The following is a 21,037-nucleotide window of genomic DNA, read 5'->3' as shown; positions in this document are numbered from 1 at the left end:
CTCAACAAATTTTGAGCTGCATAACCCTGAATTCCTAATATTTGAAAGCAAATTGAATTGAAAATGCTTCCTAAAGTAACCAGAGTTGTAAATATTATCAGTTTTCTGGTCATTTCCAAGCTATCCACTGGTAATCTCCATGAATGAAAATGGCAGAAAATGTAGTATGAATCTATTTCCTTTTATTTCAAGTGTTTCTTACCAGTTTTTAATCATTTCTGGAGACTATAATTCCGTATTTGAAGAGTTTTACCACAATTAGAGAGAGTTCCTACAAGTATATACTCGAATCGTCATCATTGTAACTTATCCACACAGAAAACGCCAGAGAAATTTGGCCTCCAATTATAAACATAAACAGTATAGTCCTCAATTACAGTCTTTGTACACAAGTTTTGAGCTGTATAAACCTAATTCCTAATATTTGAAAGCCAATTCAAGTGAAAACGCTTCCAAAAAGTAGCCGGAGTTGTAAATATTATCAGTTTTCTGGTCATTTCTGAAATTTCCCCTGGTAACCTCCGTGATTGAAAATGGCAGGAAATGTAGTAAGAACCTGTATCCTTTTATTTCAAGTGTTTCTTATGAGTTTTTAATCATTTCTGGTAACTATAATTGCGTATTTGAAGAGTTTTACCACAATTAGAGAGAGTTCCTACAAGTATATACTCGAATCGTCAGCATTGTAACTGATTCACACAGAAAACGCCAGAGAAATTCGGCCTCCAATTGTAAACATAAACAGTATAGTCCTTACTTACAGTGTCTCTAAATAAATTTTGAGCTGTATAACCCTGAATTCCTAATATTTGAAAGGAAATTGAATTGAAAACGCTAACTAAAGTAACCGGAGTTGTAAATATTATCAGTTTTCTGGTCATTTCCAAGCTTTCCACTGGTAACCTCCATAAATGAAAATGGCAGAAAATGTAGTATGAATCTATTTCCTTTTATTTCAAGTGTTTCTTACAAGTTTTTAATCATTTCTGGAAACTATAATTGCTTATTTGAAGAGTTTTTCCACAATTAGAGAGAGTTCCTACAACTATATACTCGAATAGTCAGCATTATAACTTATTCACACAGAAAACGCCAGAGAAATTCGGCCTCCAATTATAAACATAAACAGTATAGTCCTCACTTACAGTCTTTCCACACAAGTTTTGAGCTGTATAAACCTAATTCCTAATATTAGAAAGCAAATTGAATTGAAAACGCTTCCTAAAGTAGCCGGAGTTGTAAATATTATCAGTTTTCTGGTCATTTCCGAACTTTCCACTGATAACCTTCTGTGATTGAAAATGGCAGGAAATGTAGTAAGAACCTATTTCTTTTTATTTCAAGTGTTTCTTACAAGTTTTTAATCATTTCTGGAAACTATAATTGCGTATTTGAAGAGTTTGACCAGAATTAGAGGGTGTTCCGACAACTATATACTGGAATCGTCAGCATTTTAACTGATTCACACAGAAAACGCCAGAGAAATTCGGCCTCCAATTATTAACATAAACAGTACAGTCCTTACTTTCAGTGTTTTTAAACAAATTTTGAGCAGTATAACCCTGAATTCCTAATATTTAAAAGCAAATTGAATTGAAAACGCTCCCTAAAGTAACCGGAGTTCTAATTTTTTTAAGTTTTCTGGTCATTCCCAAGCTTTCCACTGGTAACCTCCTTGATTGAAAAAGGCAAGAAATGTAGTAAGTACCTATTTCCTTTTATTTCAAGTGTTCCTTAGAAGTTTTTAATCATCTCTGGAAACTATAATTGCGTATTTGAAGACTTTTACCACAATTAGAGAGAGTTCCTACAACTATATACTCGAATCGTCAGCATTGTAACTGATTCACACAGAAAACGCCAGAGAAATTCGGCCTCCAATTATAAACATAAACAGTATAGTCCTCAGTTACAGTCTTTCCACACAAGTTTTGAGCTGTATAAACCTAATTCCTAATATTAGAAAGCAAATTGAATTGAAAACGCTTCCTAAAGTAGCCGGAGTTGTAAATATTATCAGTTTTCTGGTCATTTCCGAACTTTCCACTGATAACCTTCTGTGATTGAAAATGGCAGGAAATGTAGTAAGAACCTATTTCCTTTTATTTCAAGTGTTTCTTACAAGTTTTTAATCATTTCTGGAAACTATAATTGCGTATTTGAAGAGTTTTACCACAATTAGAGAGAGTTCCTACAAGTATATAGTCGAATCGTCATCATTGTAACTTATCCACACAGAAAACGCCAGAGAAATTTGGCCTCCAATTATTAACATAAACAGTACAGTCCTTACTTACAGTGTTTTTAAACAAATTTTGAGCAGTATAACCCTGAATTCCTAATATTTGAAAGCAAATTGAATTGAAAACGCTCCCTAAAGTAACTGGAGTTGTAAATATTAACAGTTTTCTGGTCATTTCCAAGCTTTCCACTGGTAACCTCCATAAATGAAAATGGCAGAAAATGTAGTATGAATCTATTTCCTTTTATTTCAAGTTTTTCTTACAAGTTTTTAATCATTTCGGGAAACTATAATTGCGTATTTGAAGAGTTTTACCACAATTAGAGAGAGTTCGCACAACTATATACTCGAATCGTTTTCATTGTAACTTAACCACACAGATAACGCCAGAGAAATTCGGCCTCCAATTATAAACATAAACAGTATAGTCCTCACTTACAGTCTTTCTACACAAGTTTTGAGCTGTATAAACCTAATTCCTAATATTTGAAAGGAAATTCAAGTGAAAACGCTTCCAAAAAGTAGCCGGAGATGTAAATATTATCAGTTTTCTGGTCATTTCCGAAATTTCCACTGGTAACCTCCGTGATTGAAAATGGCAGGAAATGTAGTAAGAACCTATATACTTTTATTTCAAGTGTTTCTTACAAGTTTTTATTCATTTCTGGAAACTATAATTGCGTATTTGAATCGTTTGACCCCAATTAGAGAGAGTTCCTACAACTATATACTCGAATCGTCATCATTGTAACTTATCCACACAGAAAACGCCAGAGAAATTCGGCCTCCAATTATAAACATAAACAGTATAGTCCTCACTTACAGTCTTTCTACACAAGTTTTGAGCTGTATAAACCTAATTCCTAATATTTGAAAGCAAATTCAAGTGAAAACGCTTCCAAAAAGTAGCCGGAGTTGTAAATATTATCAGTTTTCTGTTCATTTCCGAACTTTCCACTGGTAACCTCCGTGATTGAAAATAGCAGGATATGTAGTAAGAACCTATATCCTTTTATTTCAAGTGTATCTTACAAGTTTTTACTCATTTCTGGAAACTATAATTGCGTATTTGAAGAGTTTGACCAGAATTAGAGGGTGTTCCTACAACTATATACTGGAATCGTCAGCATTGTAACTGATTCACACAGAAAACGCCAGAGAAATTTGGCCTCCAATTGTAAACTTAAACAGTATAGTCCTTACTTACAGTGTTTCTAAACAAATTTTGAGCTGTATAACCCTGAATTCCGAATATTTGAAAGCAAATTAAATTGGAAACGCTCCCTAAAGTAACCGGAGTTTGAAAAGTTATCAGGTTTCTGGTCATTTCCAAGCTTTCCACTGGTAACCTCCATGAATGAAAATGGCAGAAAATGTAGTATGAATCTATTTCCTTTTATTTCAAGTGTTTCTTACAAGTTTGTAATCATTTCGGGAAACTATAATTGCGTATTTGAAGAGTTTTACCACAATTAGAGAGAGTTCCTACAACTATATAATCAAATCGTCAGCATTGTAACTTATCCACACAGAAAACGCCAGAAAAATTCGGCCTCCAATTATAAACATAAAAAGTATAGTCCTCAATTACAGTCTTTCTACTCAAGTTTTGAGCTGTATAAACCTAATTCCTAATATTTGAAAGCAAATTCAAGTGAAAACGCTTCCAAAAAGTAGCCGGAGTTGTAAATATTATCAGTTTTCTGGTCATTTCTGAAATTTCCACTGGTAACCTCCGTGATTGAAAATGGCAGGAAATGTGGTATGAATCTATTTCCTTTTATTTCAAGTTTTTCTTACAAGTTTGTAATCATATCGGGAAACTATAATTGCGTATTTGAATCCGTTGACCCCAATTAGAGAGAGTTCCTACAACTATATACTCGAATCGTCATCATTGTAACTTATCCACACAGAAAACGCCAGAGAAATTCGGCCTCCAATTATAAACATAAAGAGTACAGTCCTCACTTACAGTCTTTCTACAAAAGTTTTGAGCTGTATAAACCTAATTCCTAATATTTGAAAGGAAATTCAAGTGAAAACGCTTCCTAAAGTAGCTGGAGTTGTAAATATTATCAGTTTTCTGGTCATTTCCAAACTTTCCACTGGTAACCTCCGTGATTGAAAATGGCAGGAAATGTGGTATGAATCTATTTCCTTTTATTTCAAGTTTTTCTTACAAGTTTGTAATCATATCAGGATACTATAATTGCGTATTTGAAGAGTTTTACCACAATTAGAGAGTTCCTACAACTATATACTCGAATCGTCAGCCTTATAACCTATCCACACATGAAACGCCAGAGAAATTCGGCCTCCAATTATAAACATAAAGAGTATAGTCCTCACTTACAGTTTTTCTACACAAGTTTTGAGCTGTATAAACCTAATTCCTAATATTTGAAAGCAAATTCAAGTGAAAATGCTTCCTAAAAATAGTCGGAGTTGTAAATATTATCAGTTTTCTGGTCATTTCTGAAATTTCCACTGGTAACCTCCGTGATTGAAAATGGCAGGAAATGTAGTAAGAACCTATATCCTTTTATTTCAAGTGTTTCTTATGAGTTTTTAATCATTTCTGGTAACTATAATTGCGTATTTGAAGAGTTTTACCACAATTAGAGAGAGTTCCTACAAGTATATACTCGAATCGTCATCATTGTAACTTATCCACACAGAAAACGCCAGAGAAATTCGGCCTCCAATTATTAACATAAACAGTACAGTCCTTACTTACAGTGTTTTTAAACAAATTTTGAGCAGTATAACCCTGAATTCCTAATATTTGAAAGCAAATTGAATTGAAAACGCTCCCTAAAGTAACTGGAGTTGTAAATATTAACAGTTTTCTGGTCATTTCCAAGCTTTCCCCTGGTAACCTCCATGAATGAAAATGGCAGAAAATGTAGTATGAATCTATTTCCTTTTATTTCAAGTGTTTCTTACAAGTTTGTAATCATTTCGGGAAACTATAATTGCGTATTTGAATCGTTTGACCCCAATTAGAGCGAGTTCCTACAACTATATACTCGAATCGTCAGCCTTGTAACATATCCACACATGAAACGCCAGAGAAATTCGCCCTCCAATTATAAACATAAAGAGTATAGTTCTCACTTACAGTTTTTCTACACAAGTTTTGAGCTGTATAAACCTAATTCCTAATATTTGAAAGCAAATTCAAGTGAAAACGCCTCCTAAAGTAGCTGGAGTTGTAAATATTATCAGTTTTCTGGGCATTTCCAAACTTTCCACTGGTAATCTCCGTGATTGAAAATGGCAAGAAATGTGGTATGAATCTATTTCCTTTTATTTCAAGTTTTTCTTACAAGTTTTTAATCATTTCGGCAAACTATAATTGCGATTTGAAGAGTTTTACCACAATTAGAGAGAGTTCGCACAACTATATACTCAAATCGTTTTCATTGTAACTTATCCACACAGATAACGCCAGAGAAATTCGGCCTCCAATTATAAACATAAACAGTATAGTCCTCACTTACAGTCTTTCTACACAAGTTTTGAGCTGTATAAACCTAATTCCTAATATTTGAAAGCAAATTCAAGTGAAAACGCTTCCAAAAAGTAGCCGGAGATGTAAATATTATCAGTTTTCTGGTCATTTCCGAAATTTCCACTGGTAACCTCCGTGATTGAAAATGGCAGGAAATGTAGTAAGAACCTATATCCTTTTATTTCAAGTGTTTCTTATGAGTTTTTAATCATTTCTGGTAACTATAATTGCGTATTTGAAGAGTTTTACCACAATTAGAGAGAGTTCCTACAAGTATATACTCGAATCGTCATCATTGTAACTTATCCACACAGAAAACGCCAGAGAAATTCGGCCTCCAATTATTAACATAAACAGTACAGTCCTTACTTACAGTGTTTTTAAAGAAATTTTGATCAGTATAACCCTGAATTCCTAATATTTGAAAGCAAATTGAATTGAAAACGCTCCCTAAAGTAACCGGAGTTGTAAATATTATCAGTTTTCTGGTCATTTCTGAAATTTCCACTGGTAACCTCCGTGATTGAAAATGGCAGGAAATGTGGTATGAATCTATTTCCTTTTATTTCAAGTTTTTCTTACAAGTTTGTAATCATATCGGGAAACTATAATTGCATATTTGAATCCGTTGACCCCAATTAGAGAGAGTTCCTACAACTATACACTCGAATCGTCATCATTGTAACTTATCCACACAGAAAACGCCAGAGAAATTCGGCCTCCAATTATAAACATAAAGAGTACAGTCCTCACTTACAGTCTTTCTACACAAGTTTTGAGCTGTATAAACCTAATTCCTAATATTTGAAAGCAAATTCAAGTGAAAACGCTTCCTAAAGTAGCTGGAGTTGTAAATATTATCAGTTTTCTGGTCATTTCCAAACTTTCCACTGGTAACCTCCGTGATTGAAAATGGCAGGAAATGTGGTATGAATCTATTTCCTTTTATTTCAAGTTTTTCTTACAAGTTTGTAATCATATCAGGAAACTATAATTGCGTATTTGAAGAGTTTTACCACAATTAGAGAGTTCCTACAACTATATACTCGAATCGTCAGCCTTATAACATATCCACACATGAAACGCCAGAGAAATTCGGCCTCCAATTATAAACATAAAGAGTATAGTCCTCACTTACAGTTTTTCTACACAAGTTTTGAGCTGTATAAACCTAATTCCTAATATTTGAAAGCAAATTCAAGTGAAAACGCTTCCTAAAGTAGCTGGAGTTGTAAATATTATCAGTTTTCTGGTCATTTCCAAACTTTCCACTGGTAACCTCCGTGATTGAAAATGGCAGGAAATGTGGTATGAATCTATTTCCTTTTATTTCAAGTTTTTCTTACAAGTTTGTAATCATATCGGGAAACCATAATTGCGTATTTGAAGAGTTTTACCACAATTAGAGAGTTCCTACAACTATATACTCGAATCGTCAGCCTTGTAACATATCCACACATGAAACTCCAGAGAAATTCGGCCTCCAATTATAAACATAAAGAGTATAGTCCTCACTTACAGTTTTTCTACACAAGTTTTGAGCTGTATAAACCTAATTCCTAATATTTGAAAGCAAATTCAAGTGAAAACGCTTCCTAAAGTAGCTGGAGTTGTAAATATTATCAGTTTCTTGTCATTTCTGAAATTTCCAGTGGTAACCTCCGTGATTGAAAATGGCAGGAAATGTAGTAAGAACCTATATCCTTTTATTTCAAGTGTTTCTTATGAGTTTTTAATCATTTCTGGTAACTATAATTGCGTATTTGAAGAGTTTTACCACAATTAGAGAGAGTTCCTACAAGTATATACTCGAATCGTCATCATTGTAACTTATCCACACAGAAAACGCCAGAGAAATTCGGCCTCCAATTATTAACATAAAGAGTACAATCCTTACTTACAGTGTTTTTAAACAAATTTTGATCAGTATAACCCTGAATTCCTAATATTTGAAAGCAAATTGAATTGAAAACGCTCCCTAAAGTAACCGGAGTTGTAAATATTATCAGTTTTCTGGTCATTTCCAAGCTTTCCACTGGTAACCTCCATGAATGAAAATGGCAGAAAATGTAGTATGAATCTATTTCCTTTTATTTCAAGTGTTTCTTACAAGTTTGTAATCATTTCGGGAAACTATAATTGCGTATTTGAATCGTTTGACCCCAATTAGATAGAGTTCCTACAACTATATACTCGAATCGTCATCATTGTAACTTATCCACACAGAAAACGCCAGAGAAATTCGGCCTCCAATTATAAACATAAACAGTATAGTCCTCACTTACAGTCTTTCTACACAAGTTTTGAGCTGTATAAACCTAATTCCTAATATTTGAAAGCAAATTCAAGTGAAAACGCTTCCTAAAAGTAGCCGGAGTTGTAAATATTATCAGTTTTCTGGTCATTTCCGAACTTTCCACTGGTAACCTCCGTGATTGAAAATGGCAGCTATTATAGTACGAATCTATTTCCTTTTATTTCATGTGTTTCTTACAAGTCTTTAATCATTTCGGGAAACTATAATTGCGTATTTGAAGAGTTTTACCACAATTAGAGAGAGTTCCTACAACTATATACTCGAATCGTCAGCCTTGTAACATATCCACACATGAAACTCCAGAGAAATTCGGCCTCCACTTATAAACATAAAGAGTATACTCCTCACTTACAGTTTTTCTACACAAGTTTTGAGCTGTATAAACCTAATTCCAAATATTTGAAAGCAAATTCAAGTGAAAACGCTTCCTAAAGTAGCTGGAGTTGTAAATATTATCAGTTTTCTGGTCATTTCCAAAGTTTACACTGGTAACCTCCGTGATTGAAAATGGCAGGAAATGTGATATGAATCTATTTCCTTTTATTTCAAGTGTTTCTTACAAGTTTGTAATCATTTCGGGAAACTATAATTGCGTATTTGAAGAGTTTTACCACAATTAGAGAGAGTTCCTACAACTATATACTCAAATCGTCAGCATTGTAACATATCCACACAGAAAACGCCAGAGAAATTCGGCCTACAATTATAAACATAAAAAGTATAGTCCTCAATTACAGTCTTTCTACACAAGTTTTGAGCTGTATAAACCTAATTCCTAATATTTGAAAGCAAATTCAAGTGAAAACGCTTCCAAAAAGTAGCCGGAGTTGTAAATATTATCACTTTTCTGGTCCTTTCCGAACTTTCCACTGGTAACCTCCGTGATTGAAAATGGCAGGAAATGTAGTATGAATCTATTTCCTTTCATTTAACGTGTTTCTTACAAGTCTGTAATCATTTCGGGAAACAATAATTGCGTATTTGAAGAGTTTTACCACAATTAGAGAGTTCCTACAACTATATACTCGAATCGTCAGCCTTGTAACATATCCACACATGAAACGCCAGAGAAATTCGGCCTCCAATTATAAACATAAAGAGTACAGTCCTCACTTACAGTCTTTCTACACAAGTTTTGAGCTGTATAAACCTAATTCCTAATATTTGAAAGGAAATTCAAGTGAAAACGCTTCCTAAAGTAGCTGGAGTTGTAAATATTATCAGTTTTCTGGTCATTTCCAAACTTTCCACTGGTAACCTCCGTGATTGAAAATGGCAGGAAATGTGGTATGAATCTATTTCCTTTTATTTCAAGTTTTTCTTACAAGTTTGTAATCATATCAGGAAACTATAATTGCGTATTTGAAGAGTTTTACCACAATTAGAGAGTTCCTACAACTATATACTCGAATCGTCAGCCTTATAACATATCCACACATGAAACGCCAGAGAAATTCGGCCTCCAATTATAAACATAAAGAGTATAGTCCTCACTTACAGTTTTTCTACACAAGTTTTGAGCTGTATAAACCTAATTCCTAATATTTGAAAGCAAATTCAAGTGAAAACGCTTCCTAAAGTAGCTGGAGTTGTAAATATTATCAGTTTTCTGGTCATTTCCAAACATTCCACTGGTAACCTCCGTGATTGAAAATGGCAGGAAATGTGGTATGAATCTATTTCCTTTTATTTCAAGTTTTTCTTACAGGTTTGTAATCATATCGGGAAACTATAATTGCGTATTTGAATCCGTTGACCCCAATTAGAGAGAGTTCCTACAACTATATACTCGAATCGTCATCATTGTAACTTATCCACACAGAAAACGCCAGAGAAATTCGGCCTCCAATTATAAACATAAAGAGTACAGTCCTCACTTACAGTCTTTCTACACAAGTTTTGAGCTGTATAAACCTAATTCCTAATATTTGAAAGGAAATTCAAGTGAAAACGCTTCCTAAAGTAGCTGGAGTTGTAAATATTATCAGTTTTCTGGTCATTTCCAAACTTTCCACTGGTAACCTCCGTGATTGAAAATGGCAGGAAATGTGGTATGAATCTATTTCCTTTTATTTCAAGTTTTTCTTACAAGTTTGTAATCATATCAGGAAACTATAATTGCGTATTTGAAGAGTTTTACCACAATTAGAGAGTTCCTACAACTATATACTCGAATCGTCAGCCTTATAACATATCCACACATGAAACGCCAGAGAAATTCGGCCTCCAATTATAAACATAAAGAGTATAGTCCTCACTTACAGTCTTTCTACACAAGTTTTGAGCTGTATAAACCTAATTCCTAATATTTGAAAGCAAATTCAAGTGAAAACGCTTCCTAAAGTAGCTGGAGTTGTAAATATTATCAGTTTTCTGGTCATTTCCAAACTTTCCCCTGGTAATCTCCGTGATTGAAAATGGCAGGAAATGTGGTATGAATCTATTTCCTTTTATTTCAAGTTTTTCTTACAAGTTTGTAATCATATCGGGAAACCATAATTGCGTATTTGAAGAGTTTTACCACAATTAGAGAGTTCCTACAACTATATACTCGAATCGTCAGCCTTGTAACATATCCACACATGAAACTCCAGAGAAATTCGGCCTCCAATTATAAACATAAAGAGTATAGTCCTCACTTACAGTTTTTCTACACAAGTTTTGAGCTGTATAAACCTAATTCCTAATATTTGAAAGCAAATTCAAGTGAAAACGCTTCCTAAAGTAGCTGGAGTTGTAAATATTATCAGTTTCTTGTCATTTCTGAAATTTCCAGTGGTAACCTCCGTGATTGAAAATGGCAGGAAATGTAGTAAGAACCTATATCCTTTTATTTCAAGTGTTTCTTACAAGGTTTTATTCATTTCTGGAAACTATAATTGCGTATTTGAATCGTTTGACCCCAATTAGAGAGAGTTCCTACAACTATATACTCGAATCGTCATCATTGTAACTGATTCACACAGAAAACGCCAGAGAAATTCGGCCTCCAATTGTAATCTTAAACAGTATAGTCCTTACTTACAGTGTTCCTAAACAAATTTTGAGCTGTATAACCCTAAATTCCGAATATTTGAAAGCAAATTGAATTGGAAACGCTCTCTAAAGTAACCGGAGTTTGAAATGTTATCAGGTTTCTGGTCATTTCCAAGCTTTCCACTGGTAACCTCCATGAATGAAAATGGCAGAAAATGTAGTATGAATATATTTCCTTTTATTTCAAGTGTTTCTTACAAGTTTTTAATCATTTCGGGAAACTATAATTGCGTATTTGAAGAGTTTTACCACAATTAGAGAGAGTTCCTACAAGTATATACTCGAATCGTCATCATTGTAACTTATCCACACAGAAAACGCCAGAGAAATTCGGCCTCCAATTATAAACATAAAAAGTATAGTCCTCACTTACAGTCTTTCAACACAAGTTTAAGCTGTATAAACCTAATACCTAATATTTGAAAGCAAATTCAAGTGAAAACGCTTCCAAAAATAGCCAGAGTTGTAAATATTATCAGTTTTCTGTTCATTTCCGAACTTTCCACTGGTAACCTCCGTGATTGAAAATGGCAGGAAATGTAGTAAGAACCTATATCCTTTTATTTCATGTGTTTCTTATGAGTTTTTAATCATTTCTGGAAACTATAATTGGGTATTTGAAGAGTTTTACCACAATTAGAGAGAGTTCCTACAAGTATATACTCGAATCGTCATCATTGTAACTTATCCACACACAAAACGCCAGAGAAATTCGGCCTCCAATTATAAACATAAAGAGTATAGTCCTCATTTACAGTCTTTCTACACAAGTTTAAGCTGTATAAACCTAATACCTAATATTTGAAAGCAAATTCAAGTGAAAACGCTTCCTAAAGTAGCTGGAGTTGTAAATATTATCAGTTTTCTGGTCATTTCCAAACTTTCCACTGGTAACCTCCGTGATTGAAAATGGCAGGAAATGTGGTATGAATCTATTTCCTTTTATTTAAAGTTTTTCTTACAAGTTTTTAATCATTTCGGGAAACTATAATTGCGTATTTGAAGAGTTTTACCACAATTAGAGAGAGTTCCCACAACTATATACTCGAATCGTCATCATTTTAACTTATCCACACAGAAAACGCCAGAGAAATTCGGCCTCCAATTATTAACATAAACAGTACAGTCCTTACTTACAGTGTTTTTAAACAAATTTTGAGCAGTATAACCCTGAATTACTAATATTTTAAAGCAAATTGAATTGAAAACGCTCCCTAAAGTAACCGGAGTTGTAAATATTATCAGTTTTCTGGTCATTTCCAAGCTTTCCACTGGTAACGTCCATGAATGAAAATGGCAGAAAATGTAGTATGAATCTATTTCCTTTTATTTCAAGTGTTTCTTACAAGTGTGTAATCATTTCGGGAAACTATAATTGCATATTTGAAGAGTTTTACCACAATTAGAGAGAGTTCCTACAACTATACACTCGAATCGTCAGCCTTGTAACATATCCACACATGAAACGCCAGAGAAATTCGGCCTCCAATTATAAACATAAAGAGTATAGTCCTCACTTACAGTTTTTCTACACAAGTTTTGAGCTGTATAAACCTAATTCCTAATATTTGAAAGCAAATTCAAGTGAAAACGCTTCCTAAAGTAGCTGGAGTTGTAAATATTATCAGTTTTCTGGTCATTTCCAAACTTTCCACTGGTAACCTCCGGGATTGAAAATGGCAGGAAATGTGGTATGAATCTATTTCCTTTTATTTAAAGTTTTTCTTACAAGTTTTTAATCATTTCGGGAAACTATAATTGCGTATTTGAAGAGTTTTACCACAATTAGAGAGAGTTCCCACTACTATATACTCGAATCGTCATCATTGTAACTTATCCACACAGAAAACGCCAGAGAAATTCGGCCTCCAATTATAAACATAAACAGTATAGTCCTCACTTACAGTCTTTCCACACAAGTTTTGAGCTGTATAAACCTAATTCCTAATATTTGAAACGAAATTCAAGTGAAAACGCTTCCAAAAAGTAGCCGGAGTTGTAAATATTATCAGTTTTCTGGTCATTTCCGAACTTTCCACTGGTAACCTCCGTGATTGAAAATGGCAGGAAATGTAGTAAGAACCTATATACTTTTATTTCAAGTGTTTCTTACAAGTTTTTATTCATTTCTGGAAACTATAATTGCGTATTTGAATCGTTTGACCCCAATTAGAGAGAGTTCCTACAACTATATACTCGAATCGTCATCATTGTAACATATCCACACAGAAAACGCCAGAGAAATTCGGCCCCCAATTATAAACATAAAGAGTATAGTCCTCACTTACAGTCTTTCTACACAAGTTTTGAGCTGTATAAACCTAATTCCTAATATTTGAAAGCAAATTCAAGTGAAAACGCTTCCAAAAAGTAGCCGGAGTTGTAAATATTATCAGTTTTCTGGTCATTTCTGAAATTTCCACTGGTAACCTCCGTGATTGAAAATGGCAGGAAATGTAGTAAGAACCTATATCCTTTTATTTCAAGTGTTTCTTATGAGTTTTTAATCATTTCTGGTAACTATAATTGCGTATTTGAAGAGTTTTACCACAAGTAGAGAGAGTTCCTACAAGTATATACTCGAATCGTCATCATTTTAACTTATCCACACAGAAAACGCCAGAGAAATTCGGCCTCCAATTATTAACATAAACAGTACAGTCCTTACTTACAGTGTTTTTAAACAAATTTTGAGCAGTATAACCCTGAATTCCTAATATTTTAAAGCAAATTGAATTGAAAACGCTCCCTAAAGTAACCGGAGTTGTAAATATTATCAGTTTTCTGGTCATTTCCAAGCTTTCCACTGGTAACGTCCATGAATGAAAATGGCAGAAAATGTAGTATGAATCTATTTCCTTTTATTTCAAGTGTTTCTTACAAGTGTGTAATCATTTCGGGAAACTATAATTGCATATTTGAAGAGTTTTACCACAATTAGTGAGAGTTCCTACAACTATACACTCGAATCGTCAGCCTTGTAACATATCCACACATGAAACGCCAGAGAAATTCGGCCTCCAATTATAAACATAAAGAGTATAGTCCTCACTTACAGTTTTTCTACACAAGTTTTGAGCTGTATAAACCTAATTCCTAATATTTGAAAGCAAATTCAAGTGAAAACGCTTCCTAAAGTAGCTGGAGTTGTAAATGTTATCAGTTTTCTGGTCATTCCCAAACTTTCCACTGGTAACCTCCATGATTGAAAATGGCAGGAAATGTGGTATGAATCTATTTCCTTTTATTTCAAGTTTTTCTTACAAGTTTTTAATCATTTCGGGAAACTATAATTGCGTATTTGAAGAGTTTTACCACAATTAGAGAGAGTTCCCACAACTATATACTCGAATCATCATCACTGTAACTTATCCACACAGAAAACGCCAGAGAAATTCGGCCTCCAATTATAAACATAAACAGTATAGTCCTCACTTACAGTCTTTCTACACAAGTTTTGAGCTGTATAAACCTAATTCCTAATATTTGAAATGAAATTCAAGTGAAAACGCTTCCAAAAAGTAGTCGGAGATGTAAATATTATCAGTTTTCTGGTCATTTCCGAACTTTCCACTGGTAACCTCCGTGATTGAAAATGGCAGGAAATGTAGTTAGAACCTATATACATTTATTTCAAGTGTTTCTTACAAGTATGTAATCATATCAGGAAACTATAATTGCGTATTTGAAGAGTTTTACCACAATTAGAGAGTTCCTACAACTATATACTCAAATCGTCAGCCTTATAACATATCCACACATGAAACGCCAGAGAAATTCGGCCTCCAATTATAAACATAAAGAGTATAGTCCTCACTTACAGTTTTTCTACACAAGTTTTGAGCTGTATAAACCTAATTCCTAATATTTGAAAGCAAATTCAAGTGAAAACGCTTCCTAAAGTAGCTGGAGTTGTAAATATTATCAGTTTCTGGTCATTTCTGAAATTTCCAGTGGTAACCTCCGTGATTGAAAATGGCAGGAAATGTAGTAAGAACCTATATCCTTTTATTTCAAGTGTTTCTTATGAGTTTTTAATCATTTCTGGTAACTATAATTGCGTATTTGAAGAGTTTTACCACAATTAGAGAGAGTTCCTACAAGTATATACTCGAATCGTCATCATTGTAACTTATTCACACAGAAAACGCCAGAGAAATTCGGCCTCCAATTATAAACATAAAGAGTATAGTCCTCACTTACAGTTTTTCTACACAAGTTTTGAGCTGTATAAACCTAATTCCTAATATTTGAAAGCAAATTCAAGTGAAAACGCTTCCTAAAAGTAGCCGGAGTTGTAAATATTATCAGTTTTCTGGTCATTTCCGAACTTTCCACTGGTAACCTCCGTGATTGAAAATGGCAGGAAATTTAGTACGAATCTATTTCCTTTTATTTCATGTGTTTCTTAGAAGTCTGTAATCATTTCGGGAAACTATAATTGCGTATTTGAAGAGTTTTACCACAATTAGAGAGAGTTCCTACAACTATATACTCGAATCGTCAGCCTTGTAACATATCCACACATGAAACTCCAGAGAAATTCGGCCTCCACTTATAAACATAAAGAGTATACTCTTCACTTACAGTTTTCCTACACAAGTTTTGAGCTGTATAAACCTAATTCCAAACATTTGAAAGCAAATTCAAGTGAAAACGCTTCCTAAAGTAGCTGGAGTTGTAAATATTATCAGTTTTCTGGTCATTTCCAAAGTTTACACTGGTAACCTCCGTGATTGAAAATGGCAGGAAATGTGATATGAATCTATTTCCTTTTATTTCAAGTGTTTCTTACAAGTTTGTAATCATTTCGGGAAACTATAATTGCGTATTTGAAGAGTTTTACCACAATTAGAGAGAGTTCCTACAACTATATACTCAAATCGTCAGCATTGTAACATATCCACACAGAAAACGCCAGAGAAATTCGGCCTACAATTATAAACATAAAAAGTATAGTCCTCAATTACAGTCTTTCTACACAAGTTTTGAGCTGTATAAACCTAATTCCTAATATTTGAAAGCAAATTCAAGTGAAAACGCTTCCAAAAAGTAGCCGGAGTTGTAAATATTATCACTTTTCTGGTCCTTTCCGAACTTTCCACTGGTAACCTCCGTGATTGAAAATGGCAGGAAATGTAGTATGAATCTATTTCCTTTCATTTAACGTGTTTCTTACAAGTCTGTAATCATTTCGGGAAACAATAATTGCGTATTTGAAGAGTTTTACCACAATTAGAGAGTTCCTACAACTATATACTCGAATCGTCAGCCTTGTAACATATCCACACATGAAACGCCAGAGAAATTCGGCCTCCAATTATAAACATAAAGAGTATAGTCCTCACTTACAGTTTTTCTACACAAGTTTTGAGCTGTATAAACCTAATTCCTAATATTTGAAAGCAAATTCAAGTGAAAACGCTTCCTAAAGTAGCTGGAGTTGTAAATATTATCAGTTTTCTAGTCATTTCCAAACATTCCACTGGTAACCTCCGTGATTGAAAATGGCAGGAAATGTGGTATGAATCTATTTCCTTTTATTTCAAGTTTTTCTTACAAGTTTGTAATCATATCGGGAAACTATAATTGCGTATTTGAATCCGTTGACCCCAATTAGAGAGAGTACCTACAACTATATACTTGAATCGTCATCATTGTAACTTATCCACACAGAAAACGCCAGAGAAATTCGGCCTCCAATTATAAACATAAAGAGTACAGTCCTCACTTACAGTCTTTCTACACAAGTTTTGAGCTGTATAAACCTAATTCCTATTATTTGAAAGGAAATTCAAGTGAAAACGCTTTCAAAAAGTAGCCGGAGTTGTAAATATTATCAGTTTTCTGGTCATTCCGAACTTTCCACTGGTAACCTCCGTGATTGAAAATGGCAGGAAATGTAGTATGAATCTATTTCCTTTTATTTCAAGTGTTTCTTACAAGTCTGTAATCATTTCAGGAAACTATAATTGCGTATTTGAAGAGTTTTACCACAATTAGAGAGTTCCTACAACTATATACTCGAATCGTCAGCCTTATAACATATCCACACATGAAACGCCAGAGAAATTCGGCCTCCAATTATAAACATAAAGAGTATAGTCCTCACTTACAGTTTTTCTACACAAGTTTTGAGCTGTATAAACCTAATTCCTAATATTTGAAAGCAAATTCAAGTGAAAATGCTTCCTAAAGTAGCTGGAGTTGTAAATATTATCAGTTTTCTGGTCATTTCCAAACTTTCCCCTGGTAACCTCCGTGATTGAAAATGGCAGGAAATGTGGTATGAATCTATTTCCTTTTATTTCAAGTTTTTCTTACAAGTTTGTAATCATATCGGGAAACCATAATTGCGTATTTGACGAGTTTTACCACAATTAGAGAGTTCCTACAACTATATACTCGAATCATCAGCCTTGTAACATATCCACACATGAAACTCCAGAGAAATTCGGCCTCCAATTATAAACATAAAGAGTATAGTCCTCACTTACAGTTTTTCTACACAAGTTTTGAGCTGTATAAACCTAATTCCTAATATTTGAAAGCAAATTCAAGTGAAAACGCTTCCTAAAGTAGCTGGAGTTGTAAATATTATCAGTTTCTGGTCATTTCTGAAATTTCCAGTGGTAACCTCCGTGATTGAAAATGGCAGGAAATGTAGTAAGAACCTATATCCTTTTATTTCAAGTGTTTCTTATGAGTTTTTAATCATTTCTGGTAACTATAATTGCGTATTTGAAGAGTTTTACCACAATTAGAGAGAGTTCCTACAAGTATATACTCGAATCGTCATCATTGTAACTTATCCACACAGAAAACGCCAGAGAAATTCGGCCTCCAATTATTAACATAAAGAGTACAATCCTTACTTACAGTGTTTTTAAACAAATTTTGATCAGTATCACCCTGAATTCCTAATATTTGAAAGCAAATTGAATTGAAAACGCTCCCTAAAGTAACTGGAGTTGTAAATATTATCAGTTTTCTGGTCATTTCCAAGCTTTCCACTGGTAACCTCCATGAATGAAAATGGCAGAAAATGTAGTATGAATCTATTTCCTTTTATTTCAAGTGTTTCTTACAAGTTTGTAATCATTTCGGGAAACTATAATTGCGTATTTGAATCGTTTGACCCCAATTAGAGAGAGTTCCTACAACTATATACTCGAATCGTCATCATTGTAACTTATCCACACAGAAAACGCCAGAGAAATTCGGCCTCCAATTATAAACATAAACAGTATAGTCCTCACTTACAGTCTTTCTACACAAGTTTTGAGCTGTATAAACCTAATTCCTAATATTTGAAAGCAAATTCAAGTGAAAACGCTTCCTAAAAGTAGCCGGAGTTGTAAATATTATCAGTTTTCTGGTCATTTCCGAACTTTCCACTGGTAACCTCCGTGATTGAAAATAGCAGTATATGTAGTAAGAACCTATATCCTTTTATTTCAAGTGTATCTTACAAGTTTTTACTCATTTCTGGAAACTATAATTGCGTATTTGAAGAGTTTCACCAGAATTAGAGGGTGTTCCTACAACTATATACTGGAATCGTCAGCATTGTAACTGATTCACACAGAAAACGCCAGAGAAATTCGGCCTCCAATTGTAAACTTAAACAGTATAGTCCTTACTTACAGTGTTTCTAAACGAATTTTGAGGTGTATAACCCTGAATTCCGAATATTTGAAAGCAAATTAATTTGGAATCGCTCCCTAACGTAACCGGAGTTTGAAATGTTATCAGGTTTCTGGTCATTTCCAAGCTTTCCACTGGTAACCTCCATGAATGAAAATGGCAGAAAATGTACTATGAATCTATTTCCTTTTATTTCAAGTGTTTCTTACAAGTTTGTAATCATTTCTGGTAACTATAATTGCGTATTTGAAGAGTTTTACCACAATTAGAGAGAGTTCCTACAACTATATACTCAAATCGTCAGCATTGTAACATATCCACACAGAAAACGCCAGAGAAATTAGGCCTCCAATTATAAACATAAAAAGTATAGTCCTCAATTACAGTCTTTCTACACAAGTTTTGAGCTGTATAAACCTAATTCCTAATATTTGAAAGCAAATTCAAGTAAAAACGCTTCCAAAAAATAGTCGGAGTTTTAAATATTATCAGTTTTCTGGTCATTTCTGAAATTTCCACTGGTAACCTCCGTGATTGAAAATGGCAGGAAATGTAGTAAGAACCTATATCCTTTTATTTCAAGTGTTTCTTATGAGTTTTTAATCATTTTTGGTAACTATAATTGCGTATTTGAAGAGTTTTACCACAATTAGAGAGAGTTCCTACAAGTATATACTCGAATCGTCATCATTGTAATTTATCCACACAGAAAACGCCAGAGATATTCGGCCTCCAATTATTAACATAAACAGTACAGTCCTTACTTACAGTGTTTTTAAACAAATTTTGAGCAGTATAACCCTGAATTCCTAATATTTGAAAGCAAATTGAATTGAAAACGCTCCTTAAAGTAACTGGAGTTGTAAATATTATCAGTTTTCTGGTCATTTCCAAGCTTTCCACTGGTAACCTCCATGAATGAAAATGGCAGAAAATGTAGTATGAATCTATTTCCTTTTATTTCAAGTGTTTCTTACAAGTTTGTAATCATTTCGGGAAACTATAATTGCGTATTTGAAGAGTTTGACCAGAATTAGAGAGTGTTCCTACAACTATATACTGGGAACGTCAGCATTTTAACTGATTCACACGGAAAACGCCAGAGTAATTCGGCCTCCAATTGGAAACATAAAGAGTGTAGTCCTCACTTACAGTCTTTCTACACAAGTTTTGAGAAGTATAAACCTAATTCCTAATATTTGAAAGCAAATTCAAGTGAAAACGCTTCCAAAAAGTAGCCGGAGTTGTAAATATTATCAGTTTTCTGGCCATTTCTGAAATTTCCACTGGTAACCTCCGTGATTGAAAATGGCAGGAAATTTAGTACGAATCTATTTCCTTTTATTTCATGTGTTTCTTATGAGTTTTTAATCATTTCGGGAAACTATAATTGCGTATTTGAAGAGTTTTACCACAATTAGAGAGAGTTCCTACAAGTATATACTCGAATCGTCATCATTGTAACTTATCCACACAGAAAACGCCAGAGAAATTCCGCCTCCAATTATTAACATAAACAGTACAGTCCTTACTTACAGTGTTTTTAAACAAATTTTGAGCAGTATAACCCTAAATTACTAATATTTGAAAGCAAATTGAATTGAAAACGCTCCCTAAAGTAACTGGAGTTGTAAATATTAACAGTTTTCTGGTCATTTCCAAGCTTTCCACTGGTAACCTCCATGAATGAAAATGGCAGAAAATGTAGTATGAATCTATTTCCTTTTATTTCAAGTGTTTCTTACAAGTTTGTAATCATTTCGGGAAACTATAATTGCGTATTTGAATCGTTTGACCCCAATTATAGCGAGTTCCTACAACTATATACTCGAATCGTCAGCCTTGTAACATATCCACACATGAAACGGCAGAGAAATTCGCCCTCCAATTATAAACATAAAGAGTATAGTCCTCACTTACAGTTTTTCTACACAAGTTTTGAGCTGTATAAACCTAATTCCTAATATTTGAAAGCAAATTCAAGTGAAAACGCTTCCAAAAAGTAGCCGGAGTTGTAAATATTATCAGTTTTCTGGTCATTTCCGAACTTTCCACTGGTAACCTCCGTGATTGAAAATGGCAGGAAATTTAGTACGAATCTATTTCCTTTTATTTCAAGTGTTTCTTACAAGTCTGTAATCATTTCGGGAAACTATAATTGCGTATTTGAAGAGTTTTACCATAATTAGAGAGAGTTACTACAACTATATACTCGAATCGTCAGCCTTGTAACATATCCACACATGAAACTCCAGAGAAATTCGGCCTCCAATTATAA

Source organism: Myotis daubentonii, chromosome X, assembly GCF_963259705.1.
Source record: "Myotis daubentonii chromosome X, mMyoDau2.1, whole genome shotgun sequence".
In the NCBI taxonomy this organism is placed as follows: domain Eukaryota; kingdom Metazoa; phylum Chordata; class Mammalia; order Chiroptera; family Vespertilionidae; genus Myotis; species Myotis daubentonii.
This window is presented reverse-complemented; position numbering follows the sequence as displayed.